This window comes from Urocampus carinirostris, chromosome 1, assembly GCF_059441175.1.
Source record: "Urocampus carinirostris isolate Australia breed hairy pipefish chromosome 1, RoL_Ucar_1.0, whole genome shotgun sequence".
NCBI lineage: Eukaryota > Metazoa > Chordata > Actinopteri > Syngnathiformes > Syngnathidae > Urocampus > Urocampus carinirostris.
The window spans coordinates 56526935-56538498 of record NC_142349.1 but is presented as its reverse complement, the minus strand read 5'-3'; the positions used below and the strand labels follow the sequence as shown (position 1 = coordinate 56538498).

General features: G+C 38.7%; 1 protein-coding gene across 2 annotated transcripts in view; it reads right to left on the bottom strand.

Annotated features, from left to right (window-relative positions):
- The window catches only part of gpc5c (glypican 5c), a 216971-nt gene that overhangs the window by 5207 nt on the left and 200200 nt on the right, over positions 1 to 11564 (bottom strand). The gene's annotated exons all lie outside the window — the stretch shown is intronic.

Sequence of the window (11564 nt, the reverse complement as noted above, 5' to 3'; positions counted from 1 at the left end):
GAACTGTTTACCATTTCTAACAATCAATAGATTTAGGGATTAAAATGTAAATAGAGATGGAGAATTGGTTTAATAAAGCACACGATTGATATAAAATGATTCCACTCGTTAGCGCATCCACAGTTCTGAGGTCATGGGATCAAATCCAGCTACCAGCCTTCCTGTGTGGAGTTTGCATGTTCTCCCCGTGCTTGCGTGGGTTTACTCAAGGTACTCCGGTTTCCCTGCATCATCCCCGTGACCCTACTGAGGATAATGGATGGATGCATGATTCCATGATTCCATTTCATTTCATGTTCCTCTAGATCAGCCATTTCAAACATAGGGCCCGCAGGCCGAATAAGACCCATTGGATGATTTAACCCGGCACGCCATAAACATCTGAGGATGTAGAAAAAGAAGCGAGTCTATAGAGGATTTTTTTCAAAGGATTTTTTAAAACAAATCCAAAGAAATTGCTCTCTCCCGCAGATAGAGGCCAGTGTTGAGTTTAAATAGCGTGGTGAGTTGGTTTAGGTGTAAAACTGTAGTCACATTCAATGCCAAACATTATAATATTGTTTCACCATTCTCTGTGGATAAATGTATAGTGTTTGGAGTTGCCATTCTTTTACTGTATCAGCCCGCCTGAGAACAGAAAGTCTGGACCCAGCCCTAGAACCAAGCTCAGTTTGACATTCCTGCTCCTTTGTCTAAACATGCACTGGAAGTGTTTTGGACTAGCCTTTATTTTTCAAGAGCACCATCTTGAGGAGAAAAACAATTCACAATTTTTTTCACAGGTCACAGGAACTCCTCCATTTACGAACCTGTTATTTTCCCAAGTATGTGATGTAAACTGAATTGTTTTTGCGTAGATCTGATTCCTTTGCAAAAGGACACCTTCGTATTGATAGTCTGGCTTTAGGACCTGAGCAGTCACAATTTGAGCAGCCTTATTTTTCCGTTTACAAATGACAAGGCAGTAGCTCAGGAGGTAGAGCGCTCGTCATGGGATCAAGGGATCCCAGTTCGAATCCCGGCTCGTCCGTGTTACATGTCGAAGTGTCCTTGGGTAAGACACTGAACCCCTAATACCCCCAATAAGCAGGTTAGCGCCCTACATGGCTGCAAGGCCGCTATTGGGAAATGTGGAGCACATTGCAAAGCGCTTTGGGAAGTCATTGACTTGAAAAGCGCTATATAAATGCAGATCATTTCATTTCATTTCATCCATTAACAATTTTGTTACGTTCCTACGCGGGCAATGTAAACTTAATTTTTGTGTAGTCCATAGTAGCTTGAATACTTTCAATAAAAATGGCCCTAAATCAGACACAGGCAAACTACGCCCCGGAGAGCTCGTTAGTCTATTGAATCCAGCACAACAAACAAAAATAAGTAAAAATATGATTTTTAAAAAGTAACAGTAATATTTCGACCAAAAGGAACCCAATCAAACCACATTAAACATGTTTTCGAGTAGAGCAGGGGTGTCCAAACATTTGAGTAAGCAGGCCAGAAGCTTAAATATGTGGGGGCTGACCATTCAGCTTGGCATTCTTTGAACAGTCTTTAGTAAATTCACCCTGCCATAATAGGTTTTCAGTATTTGGCGATCAGTCTCGCGACCCCGCAGCATTTTCATTTGACTCGCAGGGTCTCTCGGAAAAGTGGTGCTCTGCCGTTAAAACATCTTCTAGTTGCTTTACCTTTTCGCAGTGTGCATTTAGCTTTTTGTACTTTGTCTGGCAGTGCCTCTTGATATTAAAAAAAGCTACACTCTCTTTGCAAATTAGTCAGGCAGAGTTGTTTCAGATTTTGATGGGAAAAAAAACTCCAATGTCCACCTGTCCTGAAAGCAGTGGCCCTCACAATCAGCTTTCCTTTTTTTTTTTCATTCACAGTCGTCATGTTGGAAATGGGTTAGGCCAAAAGTCTCACAGAAAGCCAAGGGCAAGAAGGCCAAAAGCTACTGCCATCATTTACGAAATGGACATTTTTTTGTTGTTGCTGTTCAAATTTATTTTATACTACGGTCAACATAACTGGTGGGCCAGATATTATTAATGTTATGACAGACGCCGCAGGCCAGTAAAAATGTAATCACGAGCCGTAACTGGCCCCGGGCTGGACTTTGGACAAGGCTGGAGTACAAGATCTGTTCCCAGCTCCACCATTGGTGATCATTTAAAAACTAAAGTAAGGCTTTTGCACACACTCAGACCCACTCATCTAACTGGAGCAAATAGTTTTCATTACAAAATACCAAGTTTACTTCGTTTTGACTCAATCTATAGTTAATATTCGAACCATAGTGAAAATTGGCAGATGTGGTGCCCGTAACCTCAAATACGTTCTAAACAAGTGCTAATTTGGCGCACGCTCTGCTGCGACAGCACTGACTGTACCAACCTAAGGGAATCAGACAAATAAAAAAATAAAAAAGATGACACGCAAGCTTGGTCACCATTGGTGGAATTTAACAAGATCATTGTTTTGCCTAATTAGCGACCATGGTCTCACTCTTGTCCCCATTGTCCCTTGTAAAGTCCACATCATAGAAAAAAAAACGTTATACAGCATCTTGGCGGCAATCGAAAGTGTGCTGCGCAACTTCTCTAAGATGCGTTTTTGCTATTGGTCGACGTCAATTGGTTTGCGTTACAAAATTTGAAAAATGCTGATATTCTAACATCCGAACTCCCCCAATAACTTTCTCACTTCATTAAGTTCAAAGTCTGCACTTTTATTTATTCGCTATGGGCTCGAGAAATGCAGTAATGCTAAAGAGAGAAGCAAAAATCAAATTAATTAGTTATGTTTCCTTCCGACAAAAAATTCAAACCCACCCCTATCCTCAATAAAAATGACTTTGACACGAGGCATTGTGTTTTGTCACGAACCCCGACTTAAAGGTGTGAAAGGTTTTCATCGGTGTGAGATTAGCGCTCGAAAGTTGTTTTACCTACACAGCTCTTAGCCGTTCTCCTCAAGCAAACAGGGGTGACAAGATCAACAAAGGCAGGTTGTGTCGTAACGTTTCGGCCCATAGAAAAAGAAAACAGGGCTGAGCAAACATTGCGTAAGCTTTTCAATGGAGAGGAAAGTACATCAAGGAGTGCCTATCCGAAACAACTCGGGGCCCAAAGCAAGCAACCGCTGGATGAAAGATCGACCGCCTACGGTCAAAGATCAACTTCTGAACCTATGTAATATGTTATTGTTGGAAAATGAGGTCAAGTTTTGTGGCGATTCCAAGATGGAGGCCACGTGACTGGAATAAAACACAATTGTGGGCAAACATTGTGAGTCGCAGGAGGCATTGGGTTAAAAATGATGGCCGATTTTATTTTGTATCTGCCAATAGACTCAAATCTAATACCTATTTTGTAAGAGCCCTCTGCCAATTTTTTGGAACATTTTCTAAATTCATCTTAAAAACAAGAAAAATATGACCCCTTAAATGAGCAAAAAATGCTTACCAACGGGGTAATATTTTATTTTTTACAGTGTAGTTAACATGTGAAAACTATGATATACTATATTATCCCTAGGAGAAGCAAAATAATAAACGCTGTCTCTTTAAGTATTTTCTTAAAACATGCAAATATTTTCCACCATTTTCTAGACAATTTTCTCAATTCATTTGAAAAATAAAATTAAGTATCCAAAAATATTTTAAAAAATGATACCTAAAATAAGCAAAGCTAGTTTTTATTTTTTTAAAACCAAATTTATGAAGTGTCCCTTGTTACTTGAGTATTTGAATGTCCCAAATCTAAACAAGGGACACTACTACCGTATTTTCCGCACTATAAGGCGCACCTAAAAGTCTTAATTTTTTTCAAAAGCTGACCATGCGCCTTATAACACAGTGCGCCTTATATATGGCTCAATATTAAATTCGCAAGGTCTCGCAACTTACTCAACGGCCGCCGACTCGATTTTACCCCGAACGTGGAGTAGTCCGCGGTGTATGCTGGGATTTATATACCGGCGTTTCATTGGCTAACCAATGTGTCAATCATCATTTGAATCGATCACTATTGGCTGAAGTTATTCGGAGCCTCGGATTGGCTAGATGGCCAAAACAAACCCTGCAATCGGCCGAGTTTAGCACTGGCGTAGCAAGTCCGCGGTGTATGCTGGGATTTATATACCGGCGTTTCATTGGCTAACCAATGTGTCAATCATCATTTGAATCGATCACTATTGGCTGAAGTTATTCGGAGCCTCGGATTGGCTAGATGCCCAAAACAAACCCTGCAATCGGCCGAGTTTAGCAATGGCGTAGCAAGCTTGCTACAGTACGCCATAAAGAAACATGTTTCATTAGTCTGTATTTGTAAATATTCTACTCTCCTGGATTTACTTCACTCACGGTTGTAAGAAGACCATGATTGCGTATCATTATTGAACGTGAGAACTTAGGTGAGTTATGCGGCTTTATATTTTCCCGGTATCTTGTTTTAGAACGATCTTGATGTTGCTGTGATGAGTTGAGTGAATTAAACTCAATTCCAAGTGTTTATTGTCATATGCACAGTAAAGTTGTGAGCGAAAAAGAAAATAGAAACACAGAAATGTTTGGCATTTCTTGAATCCCAAGACTTCAACCTTCCGAATGATATTTGAAATGACGCATTTAAGTGACATCGTACGGACACCGCATCCGCACGTGTCTACGACACGTGTTTGCTTCTTTGCAAGCTTTGGGAATGTTAAGGGGGTAATCAGTTGGACTGAATCATCTGACTGTTTTGTCGACGTTCCCATTGTAGCGCCTTATAATCCGGTGCGCCTTATCTATGGAAGATATAGGACCAAAAACTATTTTTTGGGGGTGCGCCCTATAACCCGGTGCGCCCTATAGTGCGGAAAATACGGTACATACATTTAGTGCTTGAAAAAGAAAATAAATATATTACTTTTTGGACAGTCATATGCCCAAGTTGCAAGGGACACTGTATTAAATATGAACTGGAAAACATAGCTACGGTTTTGTTTTTGTTTTTGCATAAAATGTGATAAATATATTGACAAAAGAAATATATATATAAGTACAGAATTTTTTTTTTCTTGAGTGCAGCACACAATAATTCTATATAAAAAAAAAATCACCTTTTTTATTAGGACACTGGGGACAATTTTGTCCGAATTTTTGACCACTTTATTAGTGATATTTTGCCGGATTAAAAACCCAGCTGGGCTGCATGTGGCCCACCGGCTATAGTTTGCCCATGACTGCCCTCCATTATCTCCACACATCCGCCGTGTTCATGAGATAAGGGTTTGGCACTCCCCGGAGAGAAGCAATTGTTTCTCGGCGTACGTTGTTTTTATTGTCCCACATGACAATAGACAAAGAAGTCGTTCATCCTGAATCTGATTGCGTTTATTGTTTTCTCAGAAGCGCTTCAAATGCGCGAAACATCACCCCATGATAACAGGACTGCTAATTACAAAGGTGATAAAATAATTTACCTGGCAGGATAAAATCCTTGCAATAAAATGTTTATATTTCTTGTATAATTTATATTATATAATAAGGGTGAAGGGGAATTAGTCCAGAGCCAGTTTGATGCCATAAATGCAACACCGTGTGCAAAAAAATATATATAACACTTGGCAAAAAAGAATGCTTCTTTTAAGTGTATTTTTTGTTTTTACCATGGAGTGAACCCTCGTTTATCGCAAGGAAATGTCCCAAAATTTACTGGAAAATCTGAGAAGAGCAATTAAAAATAAATGATTTTTAAAAAAAATTATTTTCCATTTTTCAATTATGGGTTTTAAAAGAAAACTAATTTGCAGCCAAGTAATACAAACAGTGTCAGCGAACATGTACACTAGACCACCGCCTCCCCGGCTTATAATGCCCCCGACTTATTGGCAATTTTTGGGCATTTTCCCTGGTATTTGATATCAATAACTATTTATTTCATGTGTGATAAAATGAACACAATTCAAAATTTGCGCTGATCGTGTGTATGACAATTTACGTCTCTAAATTAACTGTCTGATAATGGTCGACTTTATATATAATGTTGTTCTGGTATGCGTCACGCCATAATGAAAATGCCGATCTGCTATTGGCTGAACTCCCACAAAGCCTTTCTCTCTTCATTCAGTTCATAATATCTGTTTGTGTTCTTTATAAAGACAACAAGTCGGCCATAGAATACTACAGTATACAGACGTTCCCCTACTTCTGACCATTCGAGTTAAGAAAAACGGTAGTTACGAAAAAGAAAATTCGGGATATCGAAAAATACTTGGACTTTGCTGTAAGTTAGATTTTGTATTGGGCACCTTTTTCCAAATACAGGACATTACTGTAGTGCTTCTTTGTGCCGCTACCGGCGTGTTGCGCTGTTAGACGTCACCCAGCATCCACCCCATGAAGAAATCCGGCTTCCTCTTCCTAGTTCGTGTGCAAACATTTGATACTGTACCTCTAGCGTGCTAAGAACTTTGAGATTTTTATTGTTTAGTATCTCGTGCATCCAATTAATATCGTTCCTAATTTGTGTGTATACACACTGCACTGTATCTCTAGCACGCTAAGAACTTTGACGTTTTTATTGTTTGATATCTTGTGCCATTCAATATTGTTGGGGTACAGTGAAAAGAAGTGGCAAGCCGTTTCTTTTGAAATGAAAGTGGAATAAGAAAGCTTGATGCGGTTGAGAAAATAGTTGGATCCCTTTTTCTTCGTCCACTTTTTAGCACGGAGAAGGAAGGCACAGAACTCTTGAAGCCCATCTTCCAAAAGTGAGTTAAACTTAACTTTATTCATCTTTATAGAGCATATTATTTTATAAAATATTTATTTTTTAGCACAAACCAATACAGGGTACTTATACGAGCCTTAAACATACATATGTAAACCTTAAACATACAAAATATAGCACTGAATTAACTTATGAACAAATTAAACTTGGGCAAGTTGGGCAGCGTCTGTATTTTTTCTACTGTATTTATTCACTATGGATCCCGAAGCTTGCTGCGATGCGAAAAAGAGAAGCAAAAACATGATAACCATGGCACGGAGCTTGTGATTATCTAAAAATATGAAAAGGGTGTACAAACCAATATCCTCGCTAAGTTGCTTGGCCAAACGACCAGGATTATTACTTAAATAATATGGCAATTAAAGCCAGGAAATATGGGCATGGCAATCCAGGCAAGTGCAAGTTTTAGAATCTGTCTCACTATTAATCCGTTGCTGTCATCCTCCCCTTGCATCCACCCGCTCTTCCACTTGACCAGCTCTAGTCACATCACACCACAGGTAAATTAAATTTCAGTTTTCCTTTCCATGTTTATTTATTTAAAATATTATCTAATCATAGGCATGCATATCACACATAAGTAGTACTTAATATATACTATTCTGTCATATTAATTCTTTTACATGTAAAACCAGGTGTTCAGAAGGAATTGATAAGCTAATACCAAGGCTTTTTATGCCCCGCTATACAGCATTTCACTTTGCGATACTCACATTGGCGTAAGGTAGTATCCCGGGGTCTATTGTACATGTTAAACAATATTGTTTAACTTGGGAAGGAGCACACTGGAGGAGCAGCTGGTAAAAAGGAAGTAATGTCGGCGTAATGACGGAGCTCGTGCGATAATGACCAAAACGGGGGGTAAGATGGAGAATCGGAATGGGGGGCAAAATAAACAGTATGTTTGACTCCTCAGATCCAATTGAATATCCGTCATCAAGACAGATGGAATCAATCAATTGAAGGCTATGCCGGGGACACACATCCATAATTTGCTTTTTCAATTTGGCACAATTTGCAGTCTGCCAAGGGGGACATGAAGAACCCACAGATGCAAAGGAGACGGCTTGTTGCCATGACGACAGACGGCGGTACTCAAGTTACTGTATTTTTGTACTTTGTTTTTTGATTGTACTTGTGAGTCTTTTTTGTGCTTAAGTTCTTAAGAATGATGGGGGAGATGCTTCGATTTTCATGGGAAGTCTGTTGCATTCCTCCAGCCAATGGTGTCGAATAGAGCAAACACAGGTTTTTCTTAAGGGTGGGTGGGTCGTTTGATAGCTCAACTACTGCCGTTGTAGGGGCATCATTTCCTGTGGTGTGTCTTGGGCAAGTTCAGCTAGGTGGCACCCATCCCACTCCAGGCCAACAAATGTTTTCACCCATTCTCGATCCGCGTGTGAGCCAAATGTGCTAACCATGTTAATGAATATCTAAATGAAATAGCAAAATAAATGAATAAATAAACAAACAAAAAAGCCCTGCAATTGGCTGGCAACCAGTTCAGGGTGCCCCCTGCCCACTGCCCGATGATTGCTGTGATGGGCTCCAGCATCCCCGCACCCTACTGAGGATAAGCGGTGCAGCTAATGAGATGCGATAAGATGAGACAAACAAAAAAACAAACACACAAATTACGTTAATTAAAATCTTGCCCTTTTGTCCTAAAATTTTAAATATTAGTTAAATTATTGTCCTTTTTAACTCTAAGGATTATATTGGTAAAACATATTTTCGAAGATTTATGAAATCATTAAAAACACTTAGTATTTTTTGTGTCAGTAAAAGTAACTTGCAATGAGTTTTGCTCATTTCAAGTATTTTTTCATTATTATTGTCACTTTTTGGTTACTATTCATCTTATTTGACTTTTTAATGTTTTTATATAAATTAAAGAAAAATGTTATTATTGGCATGTTATTTTGCTCATTTTGAACATTCTTCTTCTTATTATTCATTATTAAATTCAAACGGTTACTTTCCATGTCTTAGAAAATGTTAATATATAATAAAAAATATATTTAGAAGACTGACTAATAATATTGCTTGTTTTCTGGATGATTCATCTCATTTAATTATTTTAACTCAAGAAACCTATCTAATATGGCAGAAAGCAATTCATTTTGCTGATTTAAGTATATTTTGTCTTATTTTCCTAAGGAATATTTTACCATTTTAAATAAATCGTTTTCTATTTATAGAGTTCATTTTATGGTTTGGGAAAAAAACACAAAATGAGATCCGCAAATTAGAGTTCTGATCATTTTAAGGATTATGACTATTTCAGTTGAAAAATAATTTAAAAAGTACATTAAACAATCAGACAATTGTGCTCATTATAAGGTTTATGTTTATACTTTCATAAAAAAAAATAATAAAACACACACACACATCTATCTATCTATCTATCTATCTATCTATCTATCTATCTATCTATCTATCTATCTATCTATCTATCTATCTATCTATCTATCTATCCATCCATCCATCCATCCATCCATCCATCCATCCATGCACCCACCCACCCACCATATATATATATATATATATATATATAGTAAAAATTTTAAGAAATAGACTCAATAATTAATAATAATAATAATTAATATTGAAGAATAATAAATTGTAATTATATGAAGTAAAAAATACACACATAAATACTTTATATGAAATGAGCAAAATCACCTGCCTATAGGGCAGTGTATTCATTATAGTTACTTGAACTATTTTCAGTGTGGTAAAGTAAAATCTGAAAAAAAACAAAAACGAGTAAAAACACGCTTGGGAAACTGCTTTCGAATTTGGAATAGCCCAAGCAATAACTTGTTCATTAAAGGTTTTCCCAAATTAAAGCCTTGCCCCAGGTTAAGTTCATTAACATGTCTTTATTTCAAATCTCGTAAAATGCAAATGAACCCGGAGGAAAAACAAATCTCCCCTCCCAAAAAAACAATTAGCTGCAATATCATCATTGAGAAAAAGCAAAAGCAGCTGTTCGGAACCAGGTCAGTCACGGAGCCGAGGACAAGCCGTCCCTCAGGCCAGGAAGTCCGGACGGGGGCGAAAAAGGGAGGACAAGAAAACTGAGTAGGGGGGTTGAAAAGTGAACGAGATAGACAACACAAAATTGTCACCCAAGAAATTTTGTTGCTCAATAAAGTACCGCATTTTCCAGACGATACATCACAGGTTTTTTTCAGTTTGTCCGTGGGGTCAACTTATACTCCAGGAACGACTGATATGTGAATTTATTAACACATTATTATATTATTTCACATGGTATTTTCACACTAAACCTTATGCGGGAAATTATTAACACACTATTTTCACACTCAACAGCCAGAGGGCGTTTTAGGCCTGTGTTGATAATTTCAACATTGCCGGGAATAATTAAACAACTGAACAAAAATGGCACCGAAAATAAAATTATATTCTGCAGATTGCAAGCTGCAAATATGAAATATACAGCCGAAAACGGTAATCGAGTCTGATGTAAGGGAGTCTGACGAGTCTGTTGATGAGTCTGACATAAGCGACATGGAAGAGGAAGTGGCGGTGCCTCCCGAGTTGGGGGAGTTGTTTAAAAGTGACACATAGGATAAGGATTTCATTTGAATGTCATGTTTTTTTCGTTTTTATCAAAAAGACCCGAGTTAAGTGTTTATAGTTGTTCTATGCAAAATGAACCAAAAAGTTTTGATTAAAAATTGATCAAAATTGTGTTATTTTTGACCCAACAGACCCAACTGCTCTGTTTTCTTCTATGTGACATCAACCCCAGACTATGTTTGACGGAAAACACATTGTGGGAATGCAGTTGGACGGCCAAAACTAAGCCCCGCCTCCGTCGCGCTCGTCGAAATCCGTTTACTCCTGCCGCTGACCTCGAAGTTCGAGTTTGATGAGAAACGGACACTAGCTAAAGAATCGAAACAGTCGGTGTTATTGGGTCTTCATCAAGGTCGTTTTTTTATGATGACGCAAAGTCGCTTTTGAAAATGACCCCCGAGTATAAACTGTTTTAGTCTCGGCGTGCAGGGAATCCTTATTTGGGGTGCAACTGTTTTTATGCGAGAGCATCGCCCGGCCGTCCGTGATTTTATGTGCTTTGTTGCGATCGTTTCTCTGCTCGAGCATCGCAATGTGTGACCTTTTCGGAAGGTTTGCTAGCAAGAGAGACCGAAAAGAAAAAAGCGAAATGAGGCTTTTCTCGCCTCCTTTTAAGTGTTTGCACAGATTTGTGTTTGAGCAGGGAGGTTGATGTCGTTTACACATGCCAGACATGAAGCAAACTAGCGAGGTCCCTTTCTCAGGAATCCTGTCTACCATTATATTTAATGGTGCAAGATATTTACAAAGGAGATAACAGCAAAATATGATGTCACAGTTATCGACCAACAGAAAAAAAAAGACCTGACATAAGTTACTTGAAGCCACGCCATGTAATTCAATTAGCCAACACGACACTCCAGCTGGATGGTTAGCGGGCAGAGCTTCAGGGTTAAACTCTGACTATCGCAGCTTTCCCGTATGGAGTTTGCATGTTCTCCCCTTGCCTGCGTGACTTTCCTCCGGGCACTCTTGTTTCCTCCCAAATTCCAAAAACATGCATGTCAGCTTGATGTGCAGGTCCAAATTGTCCCTAGGTGTGAATGAGCGCGTGAGTTGTCTGTCACTGTGTGTCCTGTGACTGGCTGGCAACCAGTTCAGGGTGTTATTTCCCAACTACCGGAAGTCTGCTGGGATGGGTTACAGCTCCTCTGCGATCCTAGTGAGGATAAGCAGGGC